General features: G+C 35.2%; 1 protein-coding gene across 3 annotated transcripts in view; it reads right to left on the bottom strand.

The window, feature by feature from the left end:
* Window positions 1–15,360, bottom strand: part of B3galt1 (beta-1,3-galactosyltransferase 1) — a 550,035-nt gene that overhangs the window by 350,507 nt on the left and 184,168 nt on the right. For all 3 annotated transcript variants that reach the window (XM_040294415.2, XM_005315695.5, XM_040294416.2), the window contains exon 2: window positions 11,285–11,388. The gene's annotated coding sequence lies outside the window, so the exon portion shown is untranslated. The remainder of the gene's footprint in view (window positions 1–11,284; window positions 11,389–15,360) is intronic.

The raw sequence follows: 15,360 nt of genomic DNA, 5'->3' as shown, positions 1-15,360 counted from the left end.
CTATGCTCTTGATTGTCCAATGGATAGTAGAAGAAATCAAGGTAGAAATTTAAAAAAAAAAAAAAACTTAAGAATTAAATGAGAATAGCAAAACAACTTATCAAAATCTCTGGTAAACTCTGAAAGCAGTTCTAAGAGGAAAGTTTATTGCATTGAAATCATTCATTAAAAGAATAGAAAGTTACCAAATAAGTAACCTACCATTACATCTGAAAGTTGCAGGGGAAAAAAAAAAGAAATCATCACCAGAAGCAGTAGAAAACATGAAATAATTAAAATGAGATCTGAAATCACTTCAAACAGAAAAAAAAAATCACAGCTGAAATTATTCCAAATAAACAAATAACAAAATTTTAAAAATCAAGAAAATAAAAACTTGGTTCTTTGAATAAATAAATAAAATCGATAAACCCTTAGCCAAGTTAACTTAGAAAGAGAAAAATCAATAAAATTTGTGATGAAAAAGGAAATATCAGAGAGTGGAAATAACAGAATTTCATTAGATTAGACAAATGGGAATGAAGGGAAGGAAGAGGAATCAGAGTTGGAAAGATAGTTGACTGAATCAATCATAATTTCCCTGTTCATTTATCAACATACCACCAGTGAAATTCTAATTAGAGTTATACTCTACGTATGTATAATATGTCAAAATACATCCTACTGTCATGTATATCTAAAAAGAACAAATTTTAAAGGGGGGGGTGGAGTTTAGAACAGAAATGACACTCTAATCTTGTCATAAATTGTCATATGCAATTCATTCATGTACTTGTCTCAAACTCAACCTTACTTTGAAAGCTAAATGTCAAAAAACTAAATAGGCACTAGGAGCTGTGGCACTTGCCTGTAATCCCAGTGGCTCAGGAGGCTAAGACAGAAGGATCTCAAGTTCAATACCAGCCTCAGCAAAAGCAAGGCACTAAGCAACTCAGTGAGACCGTATCTTTAAATAAAATACAAAATAGGGCTGGTGATGTGTCTCAGTGATGGAGTGCCCCTGAGTTCAATTCCTGGTAACCTGCAGCCATAAAAAAAAAAGGAAATAGGTACTAAAAGTAAAGTCCAAGATATTTAAATACTACAAATGCTGTCTGGTCATGACTCGGCCTCATCAATTTTCTTTTTTTTTTTGCAGTTACAGATATGTAATTAACATGTCTGAGTCCTATTTTCAGAAGCAAAAATTTTCAATATGTGGAAAAAAATCAAATTGATTTAATATTTACATTATAACTGCAAGGCAGATATAAAATGCTTCATATTATTTAAGCTCCTTTTTTCTTTTTATAAATAAAGTGTATTGATTATTTTTAATTTTGGTTTTGTGTTTTTCCTTTTAAGTTTAAACCAAAAACTAGAAAAAAATTTATTTGAACTCATTAGTGGAAAAAATGAAAACTTGAGAACTGAAAACCAGAAACAAACAAACATCATCATCATCATCATCATCATCATCATCATCATCATCATCATCAATTTGGCTTCAATAATGACAATAAAAATCAATAAGGAATTCAAAATATTCACTTTAGAGAGTTTTCTAATTTTGTAAATTCAAGTCTATTTCTGTTTATTTCTACAACACAATTTCTTATACAGTTAGTTAAAAAGATTCTCGTTTAACCTGATGGATATATTTTAACTTATTAACATATACCCTGAAACTGATTACCTCATTGGCTCCCAAAATGTCTATTTTTAACAGGTGCCCTGTTTTAGTCTATATTATCAGCAAACCTGTAATATACTCTGAATGATTCAAAGTTAAGGGTCTCACTGTCCCAGATAGCATGAAAGAACTGTTTTCAAAAAAGGACAATGGTTCTAACATCATCTTTAATTACACCATTGAGATCAATCTCTTTCCATGACTCATGTTTCAAAAGATATTGCTGCTCACCTCAGGAGGAAGTTAGTATCAGCAAGTGAATTAAAGTTCTAATGTCATTAGCCCAAAGATGGTCAGCTATATTTGTCTTTGTGTCCAGGTATTAGTGAGATATTTAAGAGTTAATGAGGCTTATAAAAATGTATAATGGGAAAACCCCTTTGCTGGAATATCAAGCATAATATGAGCATTTTTTTTTCTTCTGAAGAAAAGTACTATCTAAGTTCCTACCATAGCACAGAGTCTCTTTGATCCTTGTGGCTACTCTAGTGGAGGATAAAACCAGAAATTCCAGGTATGGACAAACTGAGAAGAGTGCTTGTACTGGTCTCAGGAATCAGAAGAAATACAAAGGAAGATAATTTGTTGAAAAGTTCATTTCAATGACACTCCAAGGGAATTCTTATTATCACATAACATGGTAAGGTAAAAGTGATCATATAGAACCCATTATTTTAAAAATCACCACTGAACAAAGGCAACCTGAAATTATCTAGTCATTATTTGATTAACATTTTCATAATTTCCAAAGAATTATTCTTGCCATCTCTTCTTTGCCACTGGTAGCTTGGTAGATAACACCCATCAGGTTTTCAATTACTTAAGATTGTTAGAGACTGAGAATGTCTTTGTGGGAAGGAAAAAAAAGAAAAACAACAACAACAATGCACCCAACATCCTGAGAGTCCTTAGAGGCTTTTAGCAGGAACAATTAAATTGTTCCTGTGAGGCTATTGTGACATTAAGTGGATGTTTTTCGCAGAAAAATTCAAATGCAAGAAGCTAAAATGATGTTTCCAAAGCAACAAAAGCCATTTTGCCTGTCTCTTGGACTGTCTCTTCTATGCAGAAACACACATGCGTGTGGACAGGCTCTCCCCATCCCAGGATTCTGCTGATTCTATTGGTAGAATAGATAATCAGGTTAAATTCACTATGGTATCCTCATATTGCAGACCAGCCACACACACTCATATGATTCACTTATTTCCTCCACCAAATTGTTCTTTTGTTGCTCTTTGCCAGGAAAGGGAACACATAATTTATTTCAGACTTTCATGTAGGACTTTGAGATGTTTGATAGATGTTTTTTCCTTCCTAAATCTGCTTCTGTAAAGCTTAAGATTTTGTAATAATGATGGAAAAAAACTCATGCATATTTCTGTACTTATAGAAATGAAGAATTCTGTTTCTGATGAAACTGCAATGAGTAATTGAAATAAAAAGCATTTAAAAAGTCTTTATTTTAAGTAACTGCTTCTAGTATTGCCAGATTTGTTGCCAGATACAATTCAAGTCTCTTCCTCTTAATATAATATGCAAATTTTTTTTAACAAAGATCTATTTTTACTGCTAAACCCTTAAGACTCATAATACTGAATATACTAGATTACTATCTTACTATCCTGATTGACATTTTCCTCCTTCTGATGAACTAAAACCAATACCCTTATTATAAAAAAAATCCTGAGACAATGCCTTCAAGGATAAAATGGTGATTTTTATCAGAATAAAAAAGCCTAGATCTTATTTTTTTTTTGCATTCAAAACATAATAATGGAAGTAGTAAATAGTAAAAACAGCATGCAACTAGTGCAGTTGGAGTTTTTCACTTGCTAATAAACACAGCAAAATAAATTGTGGAGCTGAGAAAGAAAAAAGCAGGTTAATTAAAAGCAATGAGAATCTCATCATGTTGTAATTATGGGAACTACACTGTTCCTTTAATGCAAAATGGAAGCAAAAATAAATATAAAAGTGCAACCACCAAATAAAAAATATAACCAATAAATTCCTCAGGTCTTGCATACAGACTGAGCAGCCTGTTTTATAATTATCCTAAATGGGGATACCACCCTCTTTCCCTGTTTAAAATGTAAATACTCTTTGGAGAAATAACGAACTGTTTTAAATTGTTACAGAGTTATGAAATTATAAAAGACTGATAGTGGGCCTTTTCTTGTCAGGGAGTTTTCTTAGGGATAGGATGATGATGGGGCTGTGAAGGAAAAAGCAAAGGGGAAAGGGCTTGACCTTGAATAAGAGTTTGATCTTCTTCAGATAGTTCCTTATGACCAACCCTGAAATTCCAAATAACTATTGCTGTCTATTCTTGTCAACCTGAACACGCTTTCTCAATTTGTTTCCCAGAAAAATAAGCCCATCCTTTTCTTATGTCGTCCCATTTTAAAAATATATAAACCCTTACTTCATTCAGAACACTTTTTCTGATAGGCTTGCTATATATCATAGAGAGATGTCATTTAAGTATAAATTCTAGGTCATAGAGACAGCAAAAACCACAGCTGAATGTACCGATTTTATAAATCCCTGATTTCCATATACCTTTTTATTAACATTCTAACGGGAATGTATTCAGTCATTACTTATTGCTGTGTCTTAATTCCCACCAACTTAAAAAAAAAAATCTAATAAGAAGCTATTGAGAAGACTATCAAATATTGACAGGCTGCACTCTTAATCCTATTATAACCGTGTTTCTTCAGGCTTTTTGAAGAAAAAAATTAACATGTCTTATAAAAAAGCTTCATGCATTAATAAAATGCAAGCTTTGGCTATACTTTAGGCCAAGGATTTTCTACAAACTGAGCAATACAGCAATATCACTCCACCAAGAACAGGGAGACCTCAGTTCTTGAGCGTGTCAATACTGTGCCTTGTTATGAAATCAGAGCAGAGGGGAAGAGGAAAGGGGAAGCAGGAGTTGCACACACCCCAGTCTGAAGCCTAACACATTTAATTTTAGTCTTTCAAACTTGTCAACACTTTTACCAAAGCCCGATTTCAAAATGTTATTAAAATATCTTTAATGTAAGTTAAAAACTAATACAGTTCTTGTCTAAAGTATGACTAATTCTTCAAGTTCATTCTATCTAGTATAGGAAATATGACTGTTGGATATTTCAGAATCCTATGCTCTCAACTAACTGAAACTGATCTCTATTATAGAGCCATTAATTGATAGGTAGCAGATTAGGAACATGAAGTTAAGGGGATAATTCTATAAACTAGCCTATGTGCTGGCCCTCTGCAATGTTTTCTTTTCAAAAGTTGTTTACCCAAAGTTATTATGGCCCTGTTTTGGTTTAAGTCAATAGGATATGTTACATTCCTGGACAAACATCTGTTATCTTCAGGACTGTTCTCTCAGGAATGTTAAGGAATGTTAAGGTCCCTCCCTGCTGATAAGAGCACAAATTACCCTGAAAGGGGACTTTTGTGACCTTCATACAGAACAAGTATTCCAAGATTCAGCAAGACAGGATAATTAAAACCAAACCTCCAAAAACATAAAAATGTATGAAAACAAGTTCTAATTACTCACCAAGAACTGCCTTTAGATCTTTATTATGACATTTTAATTGCACTGTATTAGTAAAATCTCCCCCACCCCCAATGGATTTTGCTATTCCTTGAGAATCTGTGGGAAAATTGCAAGCAGTATGGACTTAAAGCTACTGTGTGTCAAGAGTTGAGCTCCTACCTGGGGGAGTGGAAGTCTCTAGAAACTGCCCTAAGACTGATTTAAAAACTACTGAACAAAGGGGTGCATTGTTGCTGTACTCTTTGAGATGCCCCACCACCTCCCTTGAGGTCATTTTCCTTTCTCTCTCTTCTAGTAAACTTTACTATACTTTTCCTGTGTTTTGTGTCTTGCTTAAAATTTTCTGCAAGAACACAACAGCAGAGAGACACAACAGGATTGTGCACAGGTTCCTGGATGCCAGCTAACACAATGACCTTCATAACCTCAACCCTTGATTTCCCAGCCCCACTCTTATTTGTTTTTGAGCCTAGGGAAACTCTGACACTGAACTACATCTCAAGTCTTTTTATCTTTTATTTTGATACAGGGTCTCACTGAATGCCCGGGCTGGCCTCAAATTTGTGATCCTCTTGTCTCAGCCTCCTAAGTTACTGGAATTCCAGGCATGAGCCCCTATTGATTTTTCAATTCTCTCATCTTTATTTTCCTTAACCTTTTGCTGCATTTGAAACTCTGTATCCTCCTTTTCTTAGTCAAGTCTCTGGACATAGCTTCAAGGGCAGGTATGTTTTCTGATTTTTCCTGGCTTTCACATCTCCCCCACTTTCTCTAACTGACTTTATCTCTGGGTATGCCCTGAAGCTGACCTCTTAATTCAATCATCTTCTATCTCTTTTGTCCTTTAGAAATTGAATGACTGGCCTGAAGCAGAACTTCCAATGAAAAACTTTTCTTCCAGCAGGTAGTCTTCATTTCAGCATTCTGCAATTGGTATAATTGACCATTTTGGCCAGAAAAAGATTTTAAATTTAAAGTGAGGTTGTTCTTGGGCCATTATCACAAGCTTCTACAACAGCCTCTTGGTATTTCCTTTTCCTCCTGCCTGGAATATTCTCCCTAAGTGTACAAGCTCACTAGCTTACCTTCTCAAAGTTGAGCTATTTGCCCAGATCTCTCCTTCTCAGGTCTCTACTCATAGACCTACTCTGATCAAATCTGCATTTTTTTTTGTTAACATTTTCAAATTTCAACATATTATAAACGTTTTAGTTATGTTTATTATTTATTACTCTGTCCACTGAAGTAAGTGGCTTATAAATGACAGAAATCTATTTTTTATACAGTTCTGGAGATTGGAAGTCTGAGATCAGGTTCCAATAGATCAGGTTCTTCTGAGTTATAGAACACATGCCTTGCCTTGTACCCTCAAGTGGCAGAAGTGGCAGAAAAAGAGTGAGCTGGCTACCTGTCCTCTTCTTACTAGGGCATTATTCTCAATGTCTTGCAAAGGGCCCATCTCCTAATACCATCACATTGGAGATTAGGGCTTTGACATATTCATTCTAGGGGAAACACACACATTTAGTTCATAGCATGCTGATAGAATATATTCTGCCACTTGTTCATTAAAATGGCCTGGAATAATGACTAGCACTTAGTAGGTTATCAACCAGTATTGCCCTAATTGAGTTAGAAAAAAACAAAACAAAACAAACAAAAACTTTCTATTATCTGCTACCTCCTTTCCCTTTTCAGAGCCAAAAGCCTAGTCCACTTTTCTTCTCATGCTAATTAGCTAATTAGCATGCTAATTGCAATTCTTGCTCCTTGTCTCTTTACTCCTTTACTGTTATCTCCTTTACTGTTGGCTAATTTTCTACTTCAAAACCAAATTTTATCATCTTATTATCCTTCTTAGAACCCTTCATTGTAAGTCAAATTCCTTATTCTGGAATTTAAGGCATTGCTCAATATGGCTACCAGTCACATACAACCTTATCTGTCCATTCCTCAATTTTAACAAGCTGGTACAGTGGTTTGTTTTTCTGTTTTTGTTTTGTTTTGTTTTGTTTTGTTTTCATGTAAGAAATATTTGTTGACTTCCTGGTCCTAGGTCCTACTTGTGGTAAAAATAATTTATTGTGAGTTTAGACAACTTGAATTGAAAAAAAAAATGAAAAATTTAATAACACTTGTATTAAGAAACTTCTATCATAGAAGAAAGATATTTGGCTTATTTACTTAGGCATATATGATCCTGAGATAGGAATTTAGGGGTACAGAGAAAACACTGAGTCTCAAAAAAGAAATGTCCATGAACCACAGGAATGCAGGAAATTCCCATGAACCCCTGTCATGGAGATCCAGGAACTCCAGAGAACCATCCTAGCCTAAGTCCTTGCACCCCAGCACCTCATCCTCACCCAAGCTTGTGGATTGGCTGAAAAGCAATAACACTGCAAGGCATCTGGAGGGAATATTCCTTTTAGGAGTTTAAACATTAAAGACTTTGGCAAGTGAGAAATGACCCTAGCCTCAGCATAATAGTAAGATACACACCCCTGAATAGAGATGTAAGGTGCTAATGAAACACAGCAAGCAGGAAATACGCAATGATTCATGCAGGCAATGTTCAAATGCAAGGAACACAGGCCCCAAACTGTAAAGCCCCAGTGACTTTACCCTTAGTTAGCCCTGTAGGTACTATCCCAGTATAAAAATTAGGACCATGATTTAGATGCTTAATTCTCTTTATGATCACAGACAATCTCATTCTGGAGTATGTACCTTCCGTTTATAATAAACTTCTCTGCAATTTTACTCATGTGTCCTTAAATTCTTGTCTGTGGCAGATCAAGAATCTGGAAGGTCAGAGTAGAGAACCCTTCCATTCCTGGAGAACTCTTTGAACTCCCATTTAGTGACAGTTCCATTACTGAAATGCCTACTACATCCACTTTTAAGTTCCAAGCAAACAATTCATGTCTACATTTAAAGGTTCAAGTTTAATTTATTCTGGTTGATTCTATGCATTTTAAAGGGCACAATTCCTCTTAACCATCACAATTAACAAAGATTTTGTCTTTTTACAAATATTGTTTCCTTGTGGCTCTGGGGATTGAGTAGCAGGGGCAACATATCCCTAGTCCTTTTTATTTTTGAGATTTTGAGACAGGATCTCATTAAGTTGCTGAGGCTGGCCTCAAATTTGTGATCTTCTTGTCTCAGCTTCCTGAGTGACAATGATTTCAGACATGCAGCACCATGCCTACCTCTTTCCACAATATTCTGATGTGCCTTTCCTCATCTCCCTTCCTCTCAATATAAGAAACAAATAATATGTGTGTTACATGTGCCTTCTTATCCAAATTTCTGTGTGGCATCTTCTCCTAGGAGGTACCCCTTGCCTCAAAATCAGGGTTCAACTTGGATGAACAGCCTGGAAAAGAACCTGAGTCTGCAGAAGAGATGTGGGGTTTATACTTTTAATAAAAGCTGGCATTCCCAAATGGTACTACCCTTTTATACCACCACTAAATATTCTGAGGTGTCACTATCTCACCACTTCCAGTCTTATCATCATGGAGGTTGTTCAAATCTAAATGCAAAGAGATGAATGAATACAAGAAACTGAACACAAATCGCTTTCACACCCTCATAATGTGCAAAATTTATAAATTTAGCTAGTGTAAATAAGGGACTACTTGTACAAAAATTAGGAATGGCTAATTTGATGTGGCTTATATATAACAGTACTCCTGGCAGAAAACCAGCTTTGAACAGCATCAAACGTGGCTTATTTTCATATCATCTATAGAATGTGCACATTTCATTTTTAGAAACAAAAACAACTTCAATATGCTCTGTATGTTTTATTTCCATGACATACTATTAGGGGAATCATTGTCTATTATGACAGAAAAAAGTAGGTATATACACATATATACACACAGGTGTAACACATGCTTATTCCACAAAATCACCTTACAGTAATTGATACTGCCAGGGAAAAGTTCATATTTTTAGTCCAAGATATTACCAAAATTAAAACTCAAAGATATTATCAAATTTATTCTCAAGAAGCAGCTGGTATCTAAGAACCAGAGTTTTGGGGCTATTATGATTGTTTTAATATAATTGACTTATGATTAATTATATTATAACATAAGACAGGACTAGGGATATAGCTCCATGGTAGAGCACTTACCTAGCATGCATGAGGCCCTGTGTTCAATCCCCAACACCACAAAAATTAACATCATAAATAAATAAAAGGCAATGAAAAAACACTATTCATCTATTTGAATGACTAAAAGGAAAATATTGATCCAAATTTTTGTGGATGAAGAACAACAGGAAAATTCATTGGTAGAGGGAGTGTAAAATGTTATAGCCACTCTGAAATGTAGTTTGGCAGTTTCTTATTAGTATTCTTTCTACCTGAGCCAATAAACATGTTCCCTCCTTTACACACAACTGAGTTGAAAACTGATTTCCATACAAAAGTATATAGACAAGTTTATAGTGGTTTTTGAAGAAAAAATAATTCTTAAACTTGGAAGTAACCAAATAATTCAGTAAGTGAAGGGATGAACAAATTGTGGTATATCCATACAATAGAATATTATTCACTGACACAAAGAAATGAGCTACCAAACTGCCAAAAGACCCGGATGGACCTTAGAAGCATATTGTTAAGTGAAAGAAGCCAATCTAAAAAGGCTTTATCCAGTATGCTTCCAATCATGAAATTCTGGAAAAGCAAACTATGGAGGAAATAGAGTGGTCATAACCAGGACTTCAGCCAAGAGAGAAAGGGTGAATATGGGGAACAGAGGGAATTTTAAGAGAAGTAAAACTATTCTCCACGAAACAGTAATAATGGATCTTTATCACTATACATCTGTTAACACCCACAGAATATGCAACAGAGTGAACACTTAATGTAGCCATGGACTTTATAAGAACATATCAATATTGGGTCCTGAATACAATAAATGAACCACACCATACAGGGAGTTAATAATGGAGGAAACTGGGTGAGTTGGGAGAAAGCATTATAGAATGATTCTTTGTACTTTCCAATGAATTTTCCTGCAAACCTAAAACTGCTCTAAGAAAAGAGAATCTGTTAATAATAATAATAAAGCAAAATCCGAGAAACAAAATCTTGGAAAACCAAACCAATATAAGACAATTATCCTAGTAAGACAGAACAGTTTCTAGAATTGTGACAAGACAGCATTTTTGGCATCTTTCATGTTGACAGTGTGAGGCATCTCACTTGATACCTCTCATCTCTGAGATGGAACCTTCAACGATACTGGAATAATACACAGACAGAGGAAACACCAGCGTCCAGGCCCTACAAATCTGAAACCTACCATTCTGCAGTATTCAGTCAACATTGGAATAAGGCCTCAAATCTTTGAAGCTTTCATCAGTTTTTGAATGACTACAGAATCAGGACTCACCCAGGTTTACACAACTGTCAAAGAGAAGCCTAAGTGTCTAAGAGTACCTCAAATCACAAAATGTCTAAGGGTACCTCATATCTAGCTTCACAAGAAAATGTAGAATTCAAAGTATTATTCTTGTCCAAAATGCTCCCCTTAAACCAGACTTCAATCATAGAGATGCATAAAAAGCAGGAAATCCTGTGACGCTTTCAAAGAACAGCATCCACTGCTTCCCAAGAGAGCCTCCTCACACAATGGTTCATGGATATACTAAAGCCTGATCACTCCAGCATCCTGGAGATGCTCAGCAGTGCCGGGAATCTCTCCTTGCAAGCAACTTCTCTAGTGTATTATAGGAACATTATCATAATTTTTGCTAATGGTGCTTCTATTCCAAAGTGGCCAGATTGGTGTTCTGCAATTACCCTTGCTTCTGGATATTATCCTACTTCAAAGGTAAGAAGGATATTTGCTGAGCAATTATTGCTAAACATACTTCACATAAAAGGGGTAAGTCATGAAATACTATAAGACTAGAAACAAATGCAAAGTATACTTAATATTTCCTATAATATTGTCTATTTTATACCACAGTTTAATTCCATTTTGAAGACTATAAAACCAAAGGAAGGAATTGGCTGTTACCTTCTGAAGAAATCTTCTGCACTCCTCTCAAGGTAAAGAGTCCATGTGTTCACAGAACCCTTTCACTCCTGGATTGAGCAATTCTTGAAGTGTCTCTAACTGACCTAAGAAAGAAAAATATGTAAGTAACCCTGGAGAGCATCAGAGAATATTAGCACTTTGTTGCAAGTTGTCCAGTTGTTGTTGTTTTTGTGTGTGTGTGTGTCACTTTGTGAAATTTCCGCATATCTTGCATCAAACTATCTGTGCAAAATAATAAACATTTGTTAAACACATAGTTTGAACAGGAATTTTCTTCCTTTACATAATCTCCCGCTTATACACTTTTGATTGAATGGTGTCTTTACATGTTACAAAGTTAGTTTAAATATTTTCCACAATTATTTGCTTACTTTTCCTAGACATAATTTTATTCTGTGGTCTTGTTAATAATAGCAAGACATTCTGCAAGAGAAGTAGAATATGGTTAGGCTTATACAGTCCTTGTCTGTGGCTTTTCTAAGACTGTTTTATTGCTGTACTCTTCTACGAGATAAACGAACACATTTTAGTCCCTAATCTCCTATGCCTAACTTTTTTCTGACCTAAAAATCCCTACCAGAGCCCTAAGTACCCCATCAAGTCTATAATAATGCTGACCTAAGATAGTGAAAAACTGTGCTCTGCCAGCTTCTTCTATAAGATAGCCTTCCATCAACTCAAAGTTCCAGGTATCCTTTTTTTTTGGAACTAGCAAAGAAAATAAGCTGGTTTTGGCAGTCGATCACAGACTGCTCTAATTCAATGAATCCATTATCCACAGGCTTTCCTTAGCCAGCCTCTTTCCACTGCCTGCAAACTGACTACAGTTCTTTGTAAACCTCTTTAGCAATTCTACCCAAACATCACCATTTATACCCCCAAAGTTCTGTGCTATGGAAAATACAGCTTAAAGAAGACTTTCTGTGGAATACCTAATTTTGGAGCTCTTCCTTAAAACCTGTTACACATATGTCACCATCCACAGACGTGTCTGGAGGAAAAGGGATAACAATGGTGTAGGGATGCACCTAGCTGGAAAGGTCAGGAATCCCAGGCCATGACACCTGCTCTAAAGTGGCCACTCTTGATCTGCTTGGTTGGTAAAGTCCTCTACTTTTGGAGGCTTATAGTATAAGACGTGAGATTGATGGCCTTCCCAAACTCTACTAGGAATAATCATTCTGTTTATCTTTGGAGTAATTAAGAGCAAATTGTTGGAGACTGGGAAAGATGAGATCAATAAATCCTCCAAGAAGAAGTATAGCTTTTCTACCCTTTTAAATAAATAACATAGTCTTTCATTATAAATTGTGTTATTTGCAACATAGGTAATTTCTTGACTCTAATTAAATATCTATTAAATATACACCATATATAAACTCTAGAAAAGACAAAAATAAGCAATAATGATAATCAGAACATCAAAACAATAGCTACTGTAGGGAATTAACAGGAACACAATATAGAGAAAACTTTCTATCATAATGGAAAAATTCTGTATCTTACTGGTTATTTGGGTGCATTCACTGGACAAAAGTCATGGCACTATGTCCTTGAAATCTATACATTGTAGTGTAATTAGTTTATACCTCAGTTAAATGAACTCTAGATAGGGCAAAGGGGAAAAGGGGAGGGAGGGAAAGGAAGGGGGTATAGGGGTAGGAAAGTCGGCGGAATGAGATGATCATCATTACCCTAAGTACATGTATGAAGACATGAAGGATGTGACTCTACTTGGTGTACAACCAGAGGCATGAAAAATGGTGCTCTATATATGTAATATAAATTCTAATTCATTCTGTTGTCATATATAACAAATTAAAATTTTAAAAAAATTTAAAAATAAACAATGAGACTCAAAGGCACTTCTTGGTTTTTAGAATGATTTTCAATCATGAAGTCTTTACGTCCTTCCTGACCAGTGAAAATATATTTTTCATTTTTCATATATTCAGATATTTAAGATAGATTTCACTAAGTATAAATATAACTGGAATTAGCACAGGGACTGAGTGCTAGGGAAAGTAGTGGTAAACAAAACAAAAGTAGCCCCACGTTTGCAGATCAAGGAATCTGTTGGGGCAAAATATGCAACTGAAATGGGCAAAAACAGAGTTATGATGTCAGCCTTGAGAGAAGGCCCACATTTTAACCAAGAGCTTGAATCAAAAAAGAACTACTCTATTCTAAACCCCAAGCTAATCAGAGATAAAAACATGGCTGTTCACTGAGTCATGAAAAGCTGATATTCAGACCAAAGTAAAATAAAAAACACATTTCTATTAAACCAATCTTGTATATTCTATAAATGTAATGAATCAAAATATTTTGAATCAAATTTTATTCAGGGATTGATTTTTTTAAACAGAATTTAGGTTTTCTCCACTCATGGCAGCTGTCTATGGGGATAAAATGGTGTTAACTGACCTTCTTTCCCATGAGCAAGTCCCAGCTGGGAAGACAGGTGCATCTACTTTTGGTGAGTCTGCTGCCAATGAGGGATTTGTGCATCCTCCTAACAACAGCATTATGCATGTTTTCAATAAATCCAAGCTTGTAACAGTTGCAGTATTTGATATACAAACCAATTACAAATTTCTATAAACTAGCATTTCAATATAAAATACTTTCAGGTAAATACATCTTCTTTACCATCACCCAGGCCCACACTTTTAAATGAAATCTCTCTTCGGGCAAACCCACTTAGAAAGCACATGGAAAATTTCCACACCATAACTAGTCCCAAGAATTTGTTTCTTTTTTCAGTTTTATAACCTATTTGTTACAAATTAGAGGAGTCATTTAGAAGATTAAGCAGATAAAAGAATATAATTAAGGAGGGAAAAATTAAATAAGATGTGAACTATGTAATTAGGTTATGGAATTCCCAGTCCTCCTAAGGAAGGCTATTCTATTGTTTGTTTTGTGAAACTATCCAAAGGAAGCAAAATGATTGGTTAAAGAATGCCCTAAGAGACAAATTTGGTGGCTCATGCCTTCTTGGGAGGCCAAGACAAAAGGATCACAAGTTCCAGAACAGTCTGGGTAACTTAGCAAGACCCTGATGCTTGTACAAGGCCTGGGTTCAATACCCATTACTGCAAAAAAGAAGAAGGAGAAGAAGGAAAAGGAGAGATGGAAGCACATATTAGTAACAGGATGGTTCAAAAATTAGCTTTGGAGTTAGAAGCTTACTTTGAACAAAAGTCATATGGATAACAAATGTTGTCAATCAAATATTCACAGTATCACATTCTCATGGGTCTCTAATCATCTCCTCCATCTCTGACCAAACAGGGTTTTGTGTTACATTCTTCTCACCAGGCTGAGAATGGCCACTTGAACTCCAACAGAACTGGGACTCTAAATAACTATATCATGTCAGAGACCCATTCTACCCTCTCAGAAAATACTGTCAGATTTCAGTCCATACTGCAGAATCACACTTTACTTTCTCACTCTTTTTGGTGACAAGTTGAAATGAAGTTCTCTGTTTCCTATTAGGAATTACATTCCTTGTTTGTGTGTTTTGCATATTTAATACTGAAGAAAAAGTATAATAATTTGCACAAGTATCATTGTAAAAAAAAGAAAAAAAATCTGTTTTACTTGTCTTGTATAACCAGAGTTGATGGTTAGAAGACTTACTGGGTTGATAATTGTGCTACAAAATTCTGGATGATTTTTAATGATGTTTGGACAGTTAACAGATTTTTTTCTCTACTAATTCCCAGAGACATCACACCATGACCTTTACTCCACAGGGCTTCTATGCATACAGTAGGATAAGCCTTTCCTGTGTCTTTTAATTTTTTTTTTTTAATAGCTCCAACGTACTGAATCTATCCAGTACTAAAATCTGCTTAAAAGAAGTGAGCCCATTTTGAAAACAGAAATAGAACTTCAGAACTGGTGAGTGGGGACTGAATTTTCCCAGAGGTTAAAATTGTAGGGATCAACTTTCCTACATATTAATAAGTTAGGTAAACTCAAAAGTTTATATTGAGCTTTTACTATGTGCCATTTTTTTTTTTCCAGCAAGGACTGGAGACACA

The sequence above is a fragment of the Ictidomys tridecemlineatus genome, chromosome 7 (genome assembly GCF_052094955.1).
Source record: "Ictidomys tridecemlineatus isolate mIctTri1 chromosome 7, mIctTri1.hap1, whole genome shotgun sequence".
In the NCBI taxonomy this organism is placed as follows: domain Eukaryota; kingdom Metazoa; phylum Chordata; class Mammalia; order Rodentia; family Sciuridae; genus Ictidomys; species Ictidomys tridecemlineatus.
This window is presented reverse-complemented; position numbering and strand designations above follow the sequence as displayed.